The sequence below is a fragment of the Sapajus apella genome, unplaced genomic scaffold, assembly GCF_009761245.1.
Source record: "Sapajus apella isolate SASKATOON/1434 unplaced genomic scaffold, GSC_monkey_1.0 scaffold29, whole genome shotgun sequence".
NCBI classification, from domain to species: Eukaryota; Metazoa; Chordata; class Mammalia; order Primates; family Cebidae; genus Sapajus; species Sapajus apella.
In genome coordinates, this window is record NW_022436969.1 from 14,454,754 (window position 1) to 14,461,672 (window position 6,919).

The 6,919-nt window shown below is 40.7% G+C and overlaps 1 protein-coding gene and 1 long non-coding RNA gene across 15 annotated transcripts in view; one reads left to right on the top strand and one right to left on the bottom strand.

Annotated features, from left to right (window-relative positions):
• The window catches only part of LOC116561586, a 23,101-nt gene extending 19,566 nt beyond the window's left edge, over positions 1-3,535 (top strand). Inside the window, exon 3 of the long non-coding RNA XR_004273497.1 lies at positions 3,509-3,535. This is a non-coding gene — a long non-coding RNA (uncharacterized LOC116561586). The remainder of the gene's footprint in view (positions 1-3,508) is intronic.
• Positions 1-6,919, bottom strand: part of DLGAP1 (DLG associated protein 1) — a 979,377-nt gene that overhangs the window by 140,896 nt on the left and 831,562 nt on the right. The gene's annotated exons all lie outside the window — the stretch shown is intronic.

Consider the following 6,919-nt stretch of genomic DNA (forward strand, 5'->3'; position numbering starts at 1 on the left):
GTGGTGGCACATGTCTGTACTCCCAGCTACTTGGGAGGCTGAGACAGGAGAATCGCTTGAACCCGGGAGGCAGAGGTTGCAGTGAGCTGAGATCACACCATTGCACTCCAGCCTGGGCAACAAGAGCAAAATGCCATCTCCAAAAAAAAAGAAAGTAAGCTCTAAAAATACTGAATACTACTTGAATTTCCATAAATAAAGAAATAGTTAAATAAGTATGGCCATGCATGAAAACAGAAGTTTATGAAGACATTAAAAAGAAGGTAACTTCATATATACTAATATAGATAGATGCTAAAGATACAATTTCAAGTAAAAAGAGCAAGTTGCAGAGCATATTAGAATAATTTTGTTTGTATACATATTATGTATGTTATGATTCCATTTGTGTATGTGTATGGAAAATATCTGGAGGAATACACAAGAAATTTGGACAAAGTGGCTGGATGAGTATTATAGAGACCTTTTTCTTTAAAGTAAGTTATCTTTGAACATCTCCCCCACCATAAATTTGTATAAATGTTTTGGATATATTAAATAAAATATAAAGTTAATTAAAAGATGAATCTTTTTTGTAACATATAATGTTTTATTTATAATCTACTCCAAAGAAAAAAGTGACTTTGTATTTATTGCTATTCAAATGAGATCCTTTCCTGTAGCTGAAAACTTTGATCTCCCTTTCCTTCTTTGTTTATCTAAAGGTTAAAAGACATTTTTGGACTTTCCATCCTGACTTGACTCATCATTGGTTGATCATCTTGCTTTTGATTCTCCTCTTCAAGTTTTCAATTTCTTATTTATGTGTAATGCCCTGACATTATAAGAACAAAATCCAGATATATGTAAATTATATTGAGAATATTGCCTTCATTTCTATATGAATTTGCTTAATTTATGTCCTTTTAAGTCACACTTAATGATTTTAATACAAACTGGTTCATGGATTATTAATTCAAATTATGCTGTTACAGTCAACCACGAGAGATGAGTAATGGAAAGATACCATGTTCTTACATAATGATCTTGGTCTCTGAATGACTGAAGGACTCTCCCTGTCATATATTTGTACAGATGAATTTATCTGGGAGTGAACAAAGTAATTCTAATTTTACCAAACATTAAATTTTCTACTTGATATTTCAACTTAATGATATCCAGTTTTTTTAAGCAGAGCAAATTTTCTAACTATTATCTGACATTCATGAGGCATGTTGGATAACATTAGAAAATAAACATTTTTCCTAACTCCTGTTAGAGCAGGATTTGGAATGAAGTAGGGAAGTGCATATAATAAACATAGAAATCACTACAATAAAAGATACATGAAATGTCCAAATATTCTCTTCTACTGACCACAGGAAGTTCGTATACAAACTAGTCAAGCGTCTGGTTGCCTGTCCCAAATTTTTGTCAGCAAATAGGCGCTCCACCTTCTTGCCCAACTCATTCATTCATTCCTGCAACAGTGGGTGTGGTGGCCTCTGCTGTGACTGGCTGAGGACAACCTCCTGGGGACCAGGGAAGCTGCTGGGGATGTACTTTAATGAGAATACTTACCAGCAGATGGCCACCATCTCTGGCTTGCAATCAGTTATTTGCTAACGACTTCCTTATGTTTAACCCAACTCTCTCTTGCAATGTAACCCCTTTACTTTGATTCTAATATTCCAAAAGAAAGAAACTGGCAATCTCCAGTTTGTAAGCCCCCCTTCTTCCCCTCGTAACTATGTTTCAATAGTCAGCGATTCCATGAATTCAATGTTCTCATCCCATGGATGACCTTGGTCTTGACAGGCCTTCCTCAATAATCACTGGATGTTCTGCCTCTAATCCAAACCCTTCCTAATTCAGCCTCCGAAATGCCTTCTGAGTTGTATTTTGAAGGGATAAACTCAATCACTTAATTCCCTGGCGTAAAGATCTTCAGTGGCCCCTCATTTCCTAAAGAATGAAGTCCAAATTCCTTGTTTGGATTTTGACGGTTGAGCCCTTTCTCTTCTGCCTCTTCCTATTCCCTCCCCACATACCTTTTGCTCTTTTCTCAAATATGTGCGTGTTCCTGCTTCCCTGGCTTAACACATGCAGCCCCCTCTGCTCGGAATTTTCACCTTCCCTTTCTTTACCTGGCCAATTCCTATTATAGCTTCAGATGTGCTGCCACCTCTGCTGTGAAGCCTTCCTGGGTTATCCACTTTGTCCCTGTGCTCTCTTAGCCTTTAAAGGCTGTCTCTTATACCTTTCATTCACAAATGATAGATTTCTGTCTCCCCAAGAGATCAGAACCCATGTCCTCACTGTTTCTGAGTCCAGACCCTACACAGTGCCTGGTTCAATAGAATTTTTTTTTCAATTATACTTTTGCACATCATTTTTTGCTTTTTTGTTTTTTGAGACGGAGTCTCGCTGTCTCCTAGACTGGAGTGCAGTGGCGTGATCTCTGCTCACTGTAACCTTCACCCCCTGGTTCAAGAGATTTTCCTGCTTCAGCCCCTTGAGTACCTGGGACTACAGATGTGCGGTACAATGTATGGCTAATTTTTGTATTTTTTATTGGAGACGGGGTTTCTCTGTTGGCCAGGTGGGTCTCAAACTCCTGACCTCAAGTGATTCACCCTTCGTGGCTTTCCAAAGTGCTGGGATTACAGGCATGAGCCACCATGCCTGCCCAACTTTTACATGTGTTAAATGTGTTCATATGTCTTTCTAAGGAAACTCAATCTTTTCCTAAGAACAAAACTGAACTATCACAAAATGAACCTCTGGATGTGCCTGATTACCCAAGAGGCAACAATGATACCCCATCCTTTTGATCGCTGTAAAATTTTGCAGTGTATGTTTATGGATATTTGCAGGGATACTGAGTGAGCAAGAAAGGGGCAAAGGTTGATCAAGGAATCTCATTTTTTCTTAATTTTGTTGATCAAGGAATCTCATTTTTTCTTAATTTTAAGATGCACAATCTGGTAATATAAAATGAAAAGTGCAAATCCCTAGAAAAGTCTCCATCTGAGACTCTCCTCTTGTTTGCCTTCTAAAAATATGTTTAGTTTATTTGGTAAAGGAGCCACACTTTGCTCCTGGTAGCACTTTCCTAGATCTATAATTTTGCTCTTTTAAAATGTTTTCCTAGGCCAGATGCAATGACTCACAACTATAATCTCAGGACTTTAGGAAGCCAAGGTGGGAGGATTGCCTGAGCCCAGGAGTTTAAGACCAGCCTGGGCAACATGGCAAAACCCTGTCTCCCCAACCAAAAAAAAAAAAAAAAAATTAGCTGGAAATGGTGTCACACACCTGTAGTTCCAGCTACTCAGGACGCTGAGGTGAGAGGATTGATTGAACCTGGGAGGTCAAAGGTTCAATGAGCCATGATCTATTACTGTATTCCAGCTTAGGCAACAGAGTGAGATACTGTATTAAAAAATAAAAATAAAAAAATTCTTGTTCTTTAAATATGATATCAATATAATAGACAGAGTTTTGTTAAGAACTTGTCAAATTCCAGCCAGGCGCGGTGGCTCAAGCCTGTAATCCCAGCACTTTGGGAGGCCGAAGCGGGTGGATCACGAGGTCAAGAGATCGAGACCATCCTGGTCACATGGGGAAACCCCGTTTCTACTAAAAATACAAAACATTAGCTGGGCATGGTGGCGCGTGCCTGTAATCCCAGCTACTCAGGAGGCTGAGGCAGGAGAATTGCCTGAACCCAGGAGGCGGAGGTTGCGGTGGGCCGAGATCATGCCATTGCACTCCAGCCTGGGTAACAAGAGTGAAACTCCGTCTCAAAAAAAAAAGGAACTTAGACTAATGCTTTGGCACCTAAAGTATAGTATTTTCAATTCATAAATCTATGGTGTGTTGCATTATCATAATTGTAGGTTTTTGTGCTAAGTAGCTTTTTTTTCAAGACAGCGTCTCACTCTATTACATAGGCTGGAGTGCAGTGGTGCGATCATAGCTCACTGTAGCCTTGACCTCGTGGGCTCAAGTGATCCTCCTGCCTCAGCCTCCTGCGTGTCGTCTAGGACTATGGGCTTGTACCACTATACCTGGCTAATTTAAAAAAATCTTTTGTAAAGATAGGGTCTCATGGTATTGCCCAGGCTGTTCTTGAACTCCTGGCCTCAATTGATCCTCCCACCTCAGCCTCCCAAACTGTTGGGATTACAGGTGTGAGCCAACATGCCTGTCTTATTTTTTTTCCCATCGTGTGTGTGTGTTTGTGTGTGTGTGTGTGTGTGTGTGTGAGAGAGAGAGAGAGAGAGAGAGAGAGACAGAGCCTCACTCCGTCACCCAGACTGGAGTGCAATGGCACGATCTCAGCTCACTGCGATCTCTGCCTCCCGGGTTCAAACAATTCTCTTGCCTCAGCCTCCCAAGTAGCTGAGATTATAGATCCCCACCACCACACCCAGTTAATTTTTTTTTTTGTATTTTTAGTAGAGATGGGTTTTTGCCATGTTGGGTCTTGAACTCCTGACCTCAAGTGATTTGCCTGCTTTGGCCTCCCAAAGTGCTGGGATTACAGGCGTGAGCCACCGTGCCTGGCCCATCTCGTGCTTTTATACTTTGTTTTTCCTCCCTCAGTCATATTAATGTACATCTTACTGCCTTGGATGTCCTCTTTTTAATGAAATATTTATACTTTATAAAGATCACAGTGATGATTCTGCTAATCTTACATTTTTAAAAGTGTGAACATTTTAAGAATAATACCAAATTCCTGAAGCATTATGTACTTTCTGTTTTTAACATCAGTAAAACATTCAATATCATCAATACTCGATACCACTAGTATTTGATTCCTATATTACCAGAACAGCTCTAAATGAGTCTGATTATAGCATGAAGTTCAATAAAATCCTAAAATGGTCATAATGTCTTACGGCATCAAAGTGGATATTAGATAAGTTTGCAATCATTGTATAAATCTCATTTCCTTTCATTTACTTTATCCAACCACACTTAGTGGTAAGTCCACAAGAGCTCAAAAACTAATGCTACACTGTGCCTTTGTTTCAGCTTTTTACCCTCACTGGTTTTGAAAACAAAAATCTGGCCGGGCATGGCTCACGTCTGTAATCCCAGCACTTCGGGAGGCTGAGGTGGACGGATCACTTGAGGTCAGGAGTTCGAGACCAGCCTGCCCAAAATGGTGAAACCCTGTCTCCACTAAAAATACAAAAATTAGCTGGACATGGTAGCGTGTGCCTGTAGTTCCAGCTACTTGGGAGGCTGAGGCTGGAGAATCGCTTGAACCCATGAGGCAGAGGTTGCAGTGAGGCAAAATTACGCCATTGCACTCTAGCCTGGTAGACCACAAGACTCTGTCTCAAAAAGAGAAAAGGAAAGAAAAATCCCCAAAGCTGTGAACCATGACCTGGGTGCTGTTAGCAGCGTCCAGATGAGCCTGTACAGAAGCACAGGAAAAGCACGAACGTGCTGCTTTGTGGAGACAACACTGTCGTTGGCTGTCACAGGGCTAGAATTTTGTATAGGAATCACAGCCCATTGGCTTAAAATCTGATCACACATGAGCTTTCGAAAGGGCCAGCTTGGCATAATATCAGAGTGAACCCTCTGAAATCCTGATGCATATGATGATAAAGTAACAGTTTGGTGAATATAATACACCATTGGACATAACTGTTCTGCTACACAGACTTGCCTTTTAAATTGATTAGCCTAGTGAGATAGGGTATATAATTTTTTTTTTTTGTCCCTTACAGCTCCTAGGATAGTAGTGTCTTCCTTGTGATAGATGCTTAATACATATTTATTTTTTAAAAATAGAGATGTAGGGGTAACTTGGTGTAAAAGTCTGACTTAAGGACTGCTCTGGGCTAAGTACCATGTTGTCCTGTTCTCTTCTCACTCCAAGCTACATGCTGAAGTCCTTGATCTGTAGCCCAAGCAACAGAGAATGGCCCACTCTTAAGTGTAAAACCAGAATTCTTTCCAACATGCAGTAATAGTATACAATCTTCAAAAGCACTTCCAAGCAGCCAGGAAAGTCAGGACCTGACACACAGCAAGATACACAGCAGCAGGTGCTCTCAGCTCGGGTCTGAAATGAATTATTGGTTGAACAAGTGATAGAAACCAACAAACCTCCCAAACTGAGGAGAAACGAAACACATGGAGACATTGGCCAATCAGGCCCTAGGCGTGGTTCCCGTGAACCACTGCTGCACCCAGGACCCTGGGGTTATCACAGCGGATCCTGTGCTCTTCCTATACCGCGCCTGCAAATGAAAGATGTTTCCTAGTTCAGGGCCAAAGACATGACAATCAAAGCCCAAAGCAGAGCAACCCTGCAGTTTCCCGTGCTTTGCAGCAAACCCTTATGTCCAGAATCATTCTCCTTTCTCTGTCAATATGACTACTGCAACTATTACAAGTACTATCATCATTTACTGAGTGCATGCAATACGCCATACATTGTCCTAAGACCTTATCGTGTATTATACAATTTAATCCTTCCTATTATTGTCATTCCAATTTTTAATGAGGAAAGAGAGGCCCAGAGAAGTCAGTTAATTTGCCAACAGTCACATGGCTACTCTGCAGGAGGGCCAGGATTCAAACCCAAGTAGTCAGAATCTAGAACTAAATTCTTAACAACTACACTGTACAAAATATTTTCTTCACAAGGCAGAGCAAATGAGATTACACCAGTATTCCATAAGAGTAAGGCAATGTGTTACTTTTGTCTTATATATGTAAGACAATATATAATACTACTCTGTGTGCATGTACATATATTAATTCTTAATTACATATAACGGCCGGGTGCTGTGGCTCACGCCTGTAATCCCAGCATTTTGGGAGGCTGAGGCAGGTGGATCACAAGGTCAGGAGATGGAGATCATCCTGGCCAACATGGTGAAACCCGGCTCTACTAAAATACAAAAAA